Below are 13,254 nucleotides of genomic sequence, written 5' to 3'. Positions count from 1 at the left end.
TTTTGGGAATCGTTTTCGGTACCAACTTCTGTATTCCAGTTTTGATAGTAGGGAACCTACACTGGCTAGGCGGCGCTGCATTTGTTCCGCAGCGCGCCTAAAAAATGTTGCTGTTAGCCGCGTGGTTCGCGATAAACGACCGAGCATATTCATCACTGTTATAGATAGGCATGTGACAGATAACGTCCTTGCCTAGGCGCTCTCAATGTAACCCAGTTATCTGACACGCCACGCAAAGCTTCGACAGAGCGTAAGCTCATGCAGGTGGCGTGGAAACGCCCTACGAAAGCGCCTCAAAAGTATTTGTTGCTCTCGCTGGGATATGTGTTAGGGCGCGGCGATGGACACAGCAAACTTCACTGCAGGCTGCCTATACTAGTGATGGTTTATGCTGCCTTGCTGGCGCAAGTTTCAGATAAAAGTAAGCTCGCCCAGTCGGTGCCTTCAAGATACCAATAGAGACTGAAGTGGTCACCTTTGCTACAATCGAAGCGGGCGATGGTTAGATTTATTTTCTTTAGAGCGACGCATGTAGACAACTCTGTCTCAAAGGGACGATGCCAGGTGTCGACCACAAGCGGTAGCGTTGGCTCAGAAATAACGCATTCACAGACGTTGGTCAGGGCTAAATCTAAGAGGTCACCTTTAGGGTTTTGCGCAAGGGGCCCTATCTCGACAATTCGCCATTTTGTTCAAATTGTGACGTACGCGTGACGTGTGCATCAGGACGGTGCCAGGTTACGTAAGCACACAATCGGGTTACGCATTCTGAAGAAAAAGAGAAATAAAGTGACAGAAAAAAGCGCGCTGTCGTCTGCTACTATATATTGGCGCCAAGTATGAAAAATGACGGTGCTCCTGCAGGAACCGATGCTCTGCGGTGCATTCCGTGATTTGGAAGCCTAGGGTTGCAGTGAGGCGAGTGAAGTATGTTGTGGCGTTGCGGTATTAGTGTGTCATGACATACTTGCGGTCGAACATTCGGCATCAGCTACGCATGGCATCAACTCGCGAGTTTCAGCTGAAGAGCAAGAACGGCAATGGAATATTCGCAGTGGGTTGGTGCAAAATGGGAGCGGAAAGCATTACTCTTCACAACCGCCGATAACCGCTCACGTTCACTTATCAGCGGCTTTTAAATGCAGGAACTAAAACGTTTAAGTACTTGGTCGTAAACACAAGGAATCGACAGATTTCCAAAGAGCTTCAGCACTGACGAAGAGGCGCGGCGCAGCCTGTAATGTCCATCTCTGAGGACAACGCTCGCAGTCTCAAAGTATCAATTACTATTAGGCATTGACTGTGCTACCCACCTTTTTCGAAAAGCCGCGTTATGACCAGCTACCGTCAGGCCACCAAATCTGCTTAAGGTTCTAACATATTGTGTAGGCTTGAGTTGTGTAGAGCGCGGAAAGCAGCGCAGAGACAGAGAGTGTTCCACCCACACACGAATTGGAAGGCATACGCTGGGCCTTACACTATCGTCGGTTAAATTTTCATGCGCTGGAGTGCGATAAACTCTTGCGAAAGGCAAAAGATCTCCGAGAAAGAGAACGAAACAGAAGAACAGAATAGCAGGAAGGTTAATTAGGCGACTCTCAGCTTACCGTACACGTGCAGAGGGGGATAAACGGACAATAAGGAAAGAAAGCGAAATATGACTGAGGAAATCATGGTATGAAGCTAGGGCGGCGCCGCGCGCGTATTCCTTACTGTCGAAACGATAAAATGCAAATCAATGAACGGGGATTTTTTTCAGGCTGTATTAAAAACAGGAATCAACACAAAATGTCACTCAGCTACATCATATGATTAGGGCGTACCGTCATAACGTGCTCCGGAGTGCTTATTTTCTTCTAAAAAATAAGCAAATGGTGATCCCGCATGCATATTAAAAGAAAACTTTATATATGAAACACATCACATGTTGCAATCAAACATGTGCCATGTACATGAAACACATTCGTTTATTAAAATAGAAGCTGGAGTATTTTTGCTTGCTTTGCCCATCGTGCAAAGGCTGTTCAATTCATTAACATTGCAGTGAGTGCATAGTGCAAGGCAAAAAAGTCAGTGTTCAGGGCCGACATTTAAGAAAGTCTTTAGTGATCCCTCGCTGCCTGTTGCGCGAAGTTCCTGCACAGCCACCACAGCATATGAACCCTCATGTTGTACTCACGAACCGACGAGACAGGTAATTAGAAAGCATCGCGGTGCTCTCTGAAATTCATGATGGTTTGGTGGGCACTGTTTAACACTTTAACACAGAGAAAAAGAGAAGTAAACACGGATTGAAGGGAGGGGGGGGGGGGGGGGGATTTATTTTTCTTCTTTTCTTTGCCTCTGTGTTAAAGAGCGCCCACGAAACCATCATGAACAACCTTCAACTCACCCAACTTCACCCTCTGTTGCTCTCTGAAAAGCCTCGTCTCGCGCAGATCAACCGCTTGAGTTAGCGGGCCGCATTGCTGCGCTTGGCAACGACGGCGCGGATCGATGGTTTCTCTATGAGAGCAAATCATTTGCAACGGGAGGGTAGGTACGACCCCCGTACGGCTGTAAATCTGCGTCTTCATTATTAGTCCTCTACAAGGTGACGCAGCTGATAAGTTCGGATCAGGACGAATTTCTCTTTAACTACGAAGTTTCTGAGAAAGCTGTATAGCTTTCCTTTGTAGCGTATGGCTGCGCTTGGGTGGATGCCAATGAGTAATTACTCCATTCAAACTTCCTCCACCTTGGGGGATTCCCCTAAATATTCGATCAAAAGCTATTTCAACACACCGAAATTTTGCGCCACAAATTTGAAACACGTGACTGTTCTTAGAACCAATCAGAGAGAAAAAATCTGAGAGAAAAAAGAGAACGGCGGCCATGTGTGTCGAGAATAGGGTCCCAGTGAGCAAAGCTAGCAGATTCGAGCAAATATCTCGCTTTTTCACGTACTTCTGCAACGCTTGAAATAGTAAACAGAAGACCAGCCGAGTCCTGGTAAATTAAAATCACCAACAATTAAAGTGTCACATTTGTTAAAATCTATACTTTCGTAGAAGTGGTTGAGACAGTTTATAAGCGCTGAAACAGCGTAAGCCGGCGGAAAATAATAATTCCCAAGTAGCAAGTTTCCCCGCCGTGAACGAAAATTTCGACCCAGACACATTCGAGGTCAGTCCTCCTGACCGATCGAATTGATCGACGGATGGCACAAAAAACGCCGACCCCGTAGATCTGATTACAGGCCTGGTAATCCCAGTCATTGCGATGAACATGAAAACCAGACATAATATTCCTCGCTTTGGATGTCAGCCTTCAGCCACGTCTCAGTTCAACAGTAAACGTCGTAATCTCAAACCGCAATATTTTCCGGCATTTTTGTTTTGCCCCTTAAACCGCGGACGTTTGGGTAGTGGCGGCTGAGTTTATTGTGACACTTACTCATTTTCTTTACATTTGTTTTCACTGGGCGATGCCAGCCGCACACTGTCTCGTAAAGTACCAAACAAGGGACGGAAAAGGCATCCTTCAGATCATACATGTCGGGGTTGTTGATTTCATCATATCTAGCAGTATCAACTTGACACAAAAAGAAGCGTAAGTAGCAATTTGCTTTTGAGTTTTGTGCAACAAAACGAGCTGGTACCGACCACAGTTTCAAGTAGTTCATTCATTTCGTCTGTCGTAGTGTCTGGATGAAGTCTTGAAAGAAACAGTGCCTTTCTTGGTGGTGCTATAGTTGCGACGGCCGACTATTTCCTGCTGCCGAACCTGGCTACACTTGCGGCGAACTTCTTGAAACCCGTCTTCGTCGATGTTCATCCGTGTTGTCATGGCTTTCACAAGTGGGCGCACTTCCAACGGTGGACGGTTCGCAGCTTGAAGGGTACATTCGTGAGCTCCAACAGAAATGCTGGACTGACTAAGCACCGTAGTGAAGCTGGTCGATCCCGGATGGGCGATGGAATGCCAGCGAGCTTGAGCCACCGGATAAGTCGAAGCGTTCTGCAGAACTACAGTTCCCTAAGTTTTCTGTTATCGGCTTGCAGCTAGGCGATGGCGGTGCCTTGGGATTCAACCATAGTAGTCAGAGCCTCAATCTTGAGCTATAGTTGGCTGATTAAACGCACAGCCTCGGGTTCACTTGCTTTCGAGCCGTCAGCGTTGTCTTGATCCAATGCAGCACAACTGCGGGTGGTAGGCCAGCTGCCTTCGGTGTCTTTTCGACGGATACAGGGGTGGCATTTGTACGTACGTACTTTTTCCGTTGTCCATAAGCAGCTCGTATTCTTCGGCAATGATATTCACGCATTTCAGATGAAAACGTCTCGTGCATCCGCCTGAATACTCGATATGCTGCTGTTTACCTTGAAAAGGAGCGGAGCAGGTTCCACACACGCCCTTGTTTTGCCCGCCATGTTGATGACGTGACTATAACCGCGTCTAGCCACAGGTTAGCCGGCCCTTTTTTTTCTTCTTCTTCTTCTTCATCCTTTGCCTTTCGGCTAAGACAGCTAGAATATAGAAGCTTGATTAAAATGCGAGTGCAAGCCTTGTGATGAGAAAAGCCTCGCCATTTGCTGGGTGTGTTTAATTTTGTGCAAAATGACGAAAACGTCACGTAAAACAGACATCAACGTTAGTGCGCACCCAGTAGAATGCAATGCGGGAACGAGCTGAACACAATTACCAGCACTCGTAGGCCCGAAACTTCATAATATGTGCCAAATGCCCACCGTTAAAACCAACCACACAAACTGGGCCGCCAAATCAGTATCTTCGCTCCCGTAGAGATCAAGAATGCCTGCACGTTGTCGTTGCTTGCAGAAATATATAGAAGGCGATAAATTCGGCTTTGGAGGGAAGATTGGAAAAGGGAGGGAAGGGGGGGGGGGGGGGGGGGGTCCGCACGAAAAATAAAACAAATAATTTGACCAGTTTATGCGCAACCCACCACGCGTTCCACGGAGACACAATGTAGTCGTTCAGAGATCATTCGGAAGGCTCTGACGCTACTGCAAAAAATAAAATAAATTAATTAATAAAACGAAACAAGGTCAGAAATACTTTCATCTGGGATACACATCCTTTTGACAGAAAAATAAAGGGCGCCCCGGTCGTACGCAATAAATCAGGCTTCCTCGCGGCGACAGTGCATGCGCCACAAACGAGACGCGCTTTTTTTTTTTTTACATTTTTTTAGCTTTCTAAACAGATAGAAGACGCACCCCAGAGGATTAACCGCCCTCTCGCAGTCAGAAAGCTGCAGCGCATTTGAGGCCGAGCTTTCGTTCGATCCTCTCATTTCCTGCTGCGCAAAAAAAAAAAAAAAAAAAAAAAGAATGTTTTCCAACGCTATCGCCGTTGCCGTTTATGCAGCAAAGATGTAAGTCATTACTGTCTACTGACACGTAGGCAGTTGCGACTCAAACTCACAGTTACGAAACAAGCTCAATGAAAAAATAAATCACGTTCTTTGCGACCGTTACTAACAATGGCTGAGAAGTAATGCCGTTTACGGTCGTTATATAAATCAGTTTGCGTGCGCCATGTTCGCCGCTATGATTAGCCGTCGCGGAGGTGTACACTCTACGGGTTGAGCTGCACGTAAAATAACCACTGGCCGCTGCTCGAGGTCAGTTGGTAAACCACCGCACTCAGCATGTGCACATCGTGGCTTCGCCTGTCCACGGCGGCACGTGGCTGCGTTTCCTTCTATAGTCTCTGTAAAATTACATGTGTTTTGTATAATATTTCTATTTGTGTATAATACATATAATGTTAAGTCAACTTCGCTCAGAAATAAACGCTACCATAAAAGATAACTTTTAAAAAATTGGCGGTGTTGAACACGATTATGCCTAGCACATTGAGCGTAAGCTGTTTTGTTTGGTTTGGCAATGAATAAGCAATGGTGTAACTAGCAGCTATACGACGATATAATTCATAGTGTACCATATTTTAATGCCAACTAACTGAAATATTATTGTCGGTAATTAACTAACAGAACTATCGCATTATACTTGCCCTCTCCAGTATAGAGCTATTAAATGATGTACTACACTATATATTTCAGACTTTCTCGGCTACTGACCCGGAGTACCCGGGGTCTAACCCAAACGCGGCGGCCACGTTTCGACGGAGGCGAAAAGAAAAGGCCTCCGCGTGCTGTGCGATGTCAGCGCATGATAAAGATCCGTAGGTGGTAGAAATTATAGCGCAGCCCTCCACTACGGCACCTCTTTTAGAGCGTAGCCCTTCTAGCCGCAGGTATCGTCGATGTACAGATCGTCGATGTAAAACCTGCGGCTAATAGTGCTACGCACTAAAAGAGGTGCCGTAGTGGAGGGCTGCAGTATAATTTCTACCACCTAGGGATGTTATCATGCGCTGACATCGCACAGCACGCGGAGGCCTTTTCTTTTCGCCTCCGTCGAAACGTGGCCGCCGCGGTTGGGTTAGACCCCGGGTACTCCGGGTCAGTACCCAGTATGGGTGTCCATCTTGATGAACAATTAGGAGTAAAACATGAGTAAAACATAAAATAACTTCATTATTCCACTTGTTTTTAGCTGCTGCATCCTTCACACTAGGGCGCACTTTTCATCTCGCCTAGCGCCCTTTATGCTGCATACGCGACGAGATGCCCCACCAATTTCGCCTAGAATGCCAGCAACCTCCCATGCTACCGCATTGGTGGCATCGTATGGGAAGACAGCTTTGCTTTACAGAGGAAGACTTGTTACGTGGCGCTCCATCTGCCGATATTCACGCATTCCGGAGAGTCTTTAATTTCTCGCTGATTCCATCTTTGCCGCCCACTTGGCTGGTTCCAAACTCTACTCTCCAGGTTGAAGGCCTCGAATCGTTCTGCCCCGCCGGGGTGGCGCAGCGGTTAAGGCGCTCGACTACTGTGCCCAAGGACGCGGGATCGAATCCCGGCCTCGGCGGTCGCTTTTCGATGGAGGCAAAAAGCTAGGCGCCCGTGTGCTGTGCGATGTCAGTGCACGTTAAAGAACCCCAGGTGTTCGAAATTTCCGGAGTCCTCTACTACGGCGTCTCTCATAGCCTTAGTCGCTTTGGGACGTTAAACCCCACAAACCAAACCAAACCGAATCGTTCTCTAACTCGACTCTTACTTAGCCCAGGTGTCTTGGTCACGGTGGCCCGGGTAGATCGGGTGTACTGCGTAGCTCTCTCCTCCTTCTGCGCAGTCGTACCATCTCCAGATCTCCTCTCATACTGAATTAAGCCAGTTTTGATTGAGCCCTACCAGCCGCCTTCCATGCTGTCCTCCCCCTCTTTCAGCGCCCGACCACGCGCTGCTCAGTTCAAGCCATGTCTCCTCTCCTGGCTTCTTTCCCTCCTGCTATCTTAATCCCCATTTTCTACCGCAGTTGAGGTACTTAGCTCGACGAACAGTCACTTGCGTCACGCAAATTTCATTTCCATCTTGAACCACACGAACCGAAGGTGGCAATTCAGATCCGATGACGAAATGAAAATCATCGCGATGAAACAGACGCAACGAAAGATGGATAGCGGTCGCAAGGTTATTAAAACTTCCAGACTAGAGCGACTAAAGTTTCTGCGATTATTCTGCGTTCCTCACACGATACGCATAGTGACACGAGTAGACACGATGACACCGCCTTTTCCTGTGGCGAATTTTTAAAAGCTTTATTTAAATTGCTCGCATTTCTAAATTATTTTTTTTATATTACTGTAACACCAGTACAAATCTCATATACACGTCAGTAAGTGATACGCACCACACAAGAAAGAAAGAAAGAAAGAAAGAAAGAAAGAAAGAAAGAAAGAAAGAAAGAAAGAAAGAAAGAAAGAAAGAAAGAAAGAAAGAAAGAAAGAAAGAAAGAAAGAAAGAAAGAAAGAAAGAAAGAAAGAAAGAAAGAAAGAAAGAAAGAAAGAAAGAAAGAAAGAAAGAAAGAAAGAAAGAAAGAAAGAAAGAAAGAAAGAAAGAAAGAAAGAAAGAAAGAAAGAAAGAAAGAAAGAAAGAAAGAAAGAAGCAGCCCTGCCTATGGGTTGTGTGCCCGTCTGGAATCCTGAAGGCATAGGTTCGAACCTCGATGGCAACGAGAAGCACTCAAATATAATTGCTTCTGTTTTCTGAAATACCCAACTTCTCGCCAATTTTGGCTTCATTTGGACAGTCCTAAAATTCGTCATTTGAATTCGGGGTGTTAGAAATTTCCGCAAGAGGTCATACGGTTGTGACGCCATCTAACGTCATCACCCTACCGACCAAACAGGATTTTTTCGGACCACCGCTGGTCGGCGGCGGCGACGCCGAAATTTCAACAGAAAACTCTGCAAAGTGCAAGTACGTTTTTAACATCTGGAAACCTCTGCTTACAACGGAACTATGCAGTTTAACCTGAAGTGGGCCAGCGGACACCACTGTTGCTTCGCATGCAATACCATAGCCTCCTTGGCAATGCCATAGAGACCGTGTAGTTGTCAGGAAAAAGCGGAGCGTGCAGCTATCATTCCTATCCAACAGGAGTCGGTGGAAGTGTCCCAGTCACGACGAAACGGGTAGTTTTACCGCATTTGTGCAAATATTGCATTTTTTTTTTTTTTTTCACGTCCTCGTTTCCTGAAAAGTCCAGTGTGTGCCCCGGATCTCGGATTTCTTTATATAATTCTCTGTACCCGATCTCAGAAATAGTCAAGATGACATCGAATGATTTCCTTTCTTTTTGCTGAAGTGACCTTGCTGATTCATGACGCTACGTTTCCGGGGGTTTGTGCAGAGGACGATATGTCACTGTTTGAGTGGTGCGGCTTGAACCCCTGGGCGCGAAACCTCAAGCGAACGTGGCGGCGCCAAGCGTCACGCAAAGCTTTTTAAGAGAGTGCGTTGTTGGGCGAGTCGGTCAATTATACCCCCCCCCCCCCCCCTAAAGTATACTGCGCACATAAAAACAAGGACGAGAAGGTACACACAAGCGCAGTCGCGACTGCTTGGATCTGCGGGGATATAAATTTTCCCTTGTCGCCCGGAAGTGCAGGAGTGATCCGCCAATCACTCTCGCTGGCTGTTTCCGGTTGGTCACATCCACATCGTCTGCTCGCGCCGCAAGCACACGGGCAGGGGTTTCAGTCGAACAGACGACGGTGCGTCGCGCTACTCCTAGGCCACACAGCCAAGTTCGTGTGGCTTGGCTAAAGCGGGACTTCGTCTATGTCGGGTGGCCTTTTATGGTAGCTTACAACTGTAGGCTAATGAGTATTTGTGGGATAGCAGAGACACAAAATAATGGCTATTGATTAAGCGAGTAGCAAAATGCATGCACGCGAACGAAGGTCCGCAATGGGAGCTTAAAAACGGGAGTCAATTCTTCCTCTTAATCCCCTTATTCCTTTTTTTCCTTTCTTTCTTTTTTTTCTTTCTGCCTACTTACCTACCTATCTACCTAATGTTTTGTGAATTAGTGATTTTGCTCGCTCTGATTAACGTCACAGAACATTGATGTTACTTTTGAAAATGCAGCCGAATTAGCTCAGCCCTTGAATGGGCACAACGAATCGTACATCGAAGGAAGAGCGCCAGATACGCTAAACATTTTCGTGCGAGTATACCCCCTTGCAAGAGACCCAGCCACCAAGCTCCCACATTGATATTCTCACCAAATTAGCCGCTGAATGCTCGCTTTTGAAGCGCGGGACGGACAGTGCCTTAGAAATGCACCGAACATTAAATTATTGTTATAAGACTGCTACACTATTTTAATTTTAAATTGCTTCATGTACCGCCTTTGCCAAAAGTAACCAGGCTGCATGTTCCGCTTATCAGATGGGCAGTAAATAAATGGTACCAATTCTGGAGCTGTAAATCTGTGCAACGTAAAAGCGAGCTCCTCTCCTCACTTCTTACGAAGTTGTGATCCTATGGGAATCAATGTTGGCTTTAGAATATGAGCGAGAAGCGAGACATGCAGCCTGGTTACTTTTGGCAAAAATGGTACATTAGATTAACATTCAAAAAATAGAAAATAATGTGCTAACGTTTTGCTCTAAACGTTATGTCTAAATCACAAATATATGACAAGGACCATGTTCGAGAAATTTGCAATGATTTTTATATTGCGCCTACTATATAACGCAAGCACTGTCTCATTATTCTGTTAGAAAATTTTGTATATTACTTAATGATCATTATCACTCTCGTGAAGGTGAGTTACATATATTGGTTGAAGTGTATTGCAGAAGTATCAACCTCGTTTTTGGTCAAACCGTCAAACCATTAATTTCACATATTGCAGGCCTACATGTTATTACTAGTGTACTCTACAAGCATTTAAGATACAGTTGCATTTATGCTGTTTAAATATTTTATTGTGGTTAGAACAAGGTTATTTAGCTTTTACTTTAACCCATCAAAAACATCATTATTAGCAAAAAAAAACAAAGATACTGAGAACAACGTATGAACTGAGAAATGCAGATTAGACGAGTTAGTATTCCTTCATTATTTTTCCAACAGCGCTCATGAACTCGACAGCTGCTGGAAAAATATACGAACGTTAGACCAAAACAAAACAAAAATCACGAAGTGCACTGAAGACTGTTTACGTGATGTGAAGGCGAAAATAAGAATGTCTTATCGTGAGTTTATACAGGGAGTTGCCTTAAAAAAATTATGGGTTCGATATAGAAAAAAAAAAAAAAAAAGCGATATTTGCAGGAACGAACTTTCAGCCGCGACGGACACATTAATTCACTTTATTTATATTTGTCGTTTGGTGGTTAGTCCCAGTGGGGAGTTTGAAGCTGTGAACAAGACGATACCGCATCAGCTTTTTAAACGAAGAAAAACTAATTTTCTAAAGCTCTGCAGCGTGAGGAAATCCGACTCTTTCATCCGAACGAAATCGAAACTGAGCGTAAGAGAAGCTCTACAGAAGTGATGTCCGATTGTGGCGCAATCCAGTCCAGTGGCAACGACGGTAAATTCTAACTGCCTGTTCTACTATAACATATGTCACGAACTTTATTTCACTCTTAAAAATAGCGGCCACGCAGCTGGAAATGGATAAATTTTGCATCAAGCTGCTGAGGCAAAAGAATGCACATGTCGAACTGAGCGCCGTTGCCACTGCTCATGTCCTTCCAGACATCGCTTATGTACTGAGCTTCTTGCGCTCAGTTCAGGTTTCGAGAAAAGCGTCGCAGTGCGAGGCTCTATAGTTTTTCTTCATTTCAAAAACTGATAGAGCACCATCTTGTTCGCGGTTTCCAACTTGCCAATGGGACACCCACTCAACTGCGATAATCAAAATGTTAATGGGTTTTAGTTTATTAGCTGGATAATTAGAGGAATTTTGGCAGGATATTATGTCCATTGCGTCAGAGTTTGTTAATGCAAACATCTTCTTTTTTTTTTAACCAATATTTTTTACGATTACTTCGAAGTCTTCCTTGCAACACTGTGTATGTCGTCGGCTAGAATTTCTTTCGTGAGTTCGCCTACTGCTTGGCTAACAGCCCCGGAACGCTGTACGACAGGCTGTTGCGCCACAATTGCTGTGCTAGCCTTGGCTGGGACGTATGCTCTGCGCAACGAGAAATCATATGACGCCACCCGAAACGCTATATGACGAGTGGTCGAAAATTGGTTTTTGAGGAAAGGATTAGGTGCAGTCTGTCTCATCCTACCCTGGCATCTGAACCGCACCGCGAGGGAAGGGTGGGAGTGAAAGAAAAAAATTTAGCCGGTATTTAACTCTGCAATGCATAGAATCAAAAGTACAGTTTTTGTCAAAAGTTTAGAGTGTATGGGGTTTGCTTTTGAGCCACATCGCGTGGCTCGTAATCCATTCCCACTGTTCCAAATCTGAAGGTAAGACGATTTTTTGTACTCCAATGAACAGGGCGTTCATGAACGTCAAAAGAGTGCCACTACACGGATAGAAGCAGACCTTCTCGGATCTACACTTTTAACAAAGACTGCAAGTCGTTGTTCGAATCCCTATCGTAAACTAGCCTTGACTGGCATATGGATATGCTAGCGAACTGGTATGACCTTACTCTGAACGCTGCACAAAGAACGGTTGCACGGCAATTTTGGTAATAAATCACGTGATAGTTTTGGTATTTCCTGCTTACACTTTCTGCCCACGCCATTCATTAATAAGGCTTTCGCCTTAAAATATTGCTGTAACGTCTCGTGCTACCTGGGTGCACCAATTTATATGTAATAACTTGCATGTTAATGTGGTTCCAGGTAGCACGTCATCTGCCTGCTCTTTCCAGATATATTTTTTTTTATTTAGCACAGAGAGTAAGGGTAGTATTATCAGGAATCTGGAGTTAACTGCATTTCAAACAGACTTGCATCAGAAGATTCATATGCATCAGCTTCTGCATCCGTTAGGTTAACCACAGTTAAACGGCGACACCCATTGATCACTTTCATTTATTGCACTCTTGCACAATTCACAAGAAAACAAGACACCCTGCTGTGCAACAAGCAGAAACCGCGTGGAAGCAAGAGTATTTTTCTCACGCATACTTATGCTCCATATACTACGGGGAAAGTGGGGACATGGTGCGCAAGGTATGACCATTCGCATGACTTCGAGCCCCACCCAACACATGCCAGCTGCAGAAGTCGTGCAAAGCAGTTCGCGCAAAGGAGCCTCACGTGTCATTACACAGAAGTGAGTTACTTGATGAACACTGTTGCAGGAAAGGCAAGCAGCAGGCGAAGCGAGGTCGTCAAAACTACGCAGCAATGTACTACCTTACGATGTGCCGCGTATCCTAACGCAGATTCGATGTGGGCTTGTTGGATGCAAGTGGTACGATCGGATGGCCATGTTCGGTCAGTCAAAATCTGCACCACGAGTTCAGTGCATCCACGAGTTCAACTGATGCACTGAATGCCAAGCTATTTTTAGTTGAGAAACACAGCTGACCGACCACGACGCGAAACAACGGGGTCAGAACAACCAAAACGAGCAGTGCAGGAGAGTGTCGCCATCAGTCAGCGAGAGAAGAAACTACAATTATTTTCAGTTTCAGTTCAGCCTTTATTTCGGTGGCACATGTGTAATAACCTCCTCGTAAAATAGCACGCCAACTATACTTGCGAGCACTTAAAAAAATCAATTTAAAAGGCATCCAAGGGCAGCATTGAATTATATATTGCATAAAGTTAACATACTGACAGTAAGCGAACGTCGATTTCCTCGCCGCAGGGTGGCGTAATGCTCGGGCACGGCAGGGACCCTAGTG

At 45.4% G+C, this 13,254-nt stretch overlaps 1 protein-coding gene across 1 annotated transcript in view; it reads right to left on the bottom strand.

The window, feature by feature from the left end:
- The window catches only part of LOC146202540 (solute carrier family 25 member 35-like), a 49,995-nt gene extending 37,000 nt beyond the window's left edge, over positions 1 to 12,995 (bottom strand). Inside the window, exon 1 of the mRNA XM_084588206.1 lies at positions 12,761 to 12,995. The gene's annotated coding sequence lies outside the window, so the exon portion shown is untranslated. The remainder of the gene's footprint in view (positions 1 to 12,760) is intronic.
- Positions 12,996 to 13,254: the final 259 nt, after the last annotated feature.

The sequence above is a fragment of the Amblyomma maculatum genome, chromosome 1, assembly GCF_055883805.1.
Source record: "Amblyomma maculatum isolate TAMU_Amacu chromosome 1, ASM5588380v1, whole genome shotgun sequence".
Classification (NCBI taxonomy): Eukaryota; Metazoa; Arthropoda; class Arachnida; order Ixodida; family Ixodidae; genus Amblyomma; species Amblyomma maculatum.
Note: the sequence above shows the minus strand (reverse complement) of the source record. Positions and strands in the feature narration are given on the sequence as shown.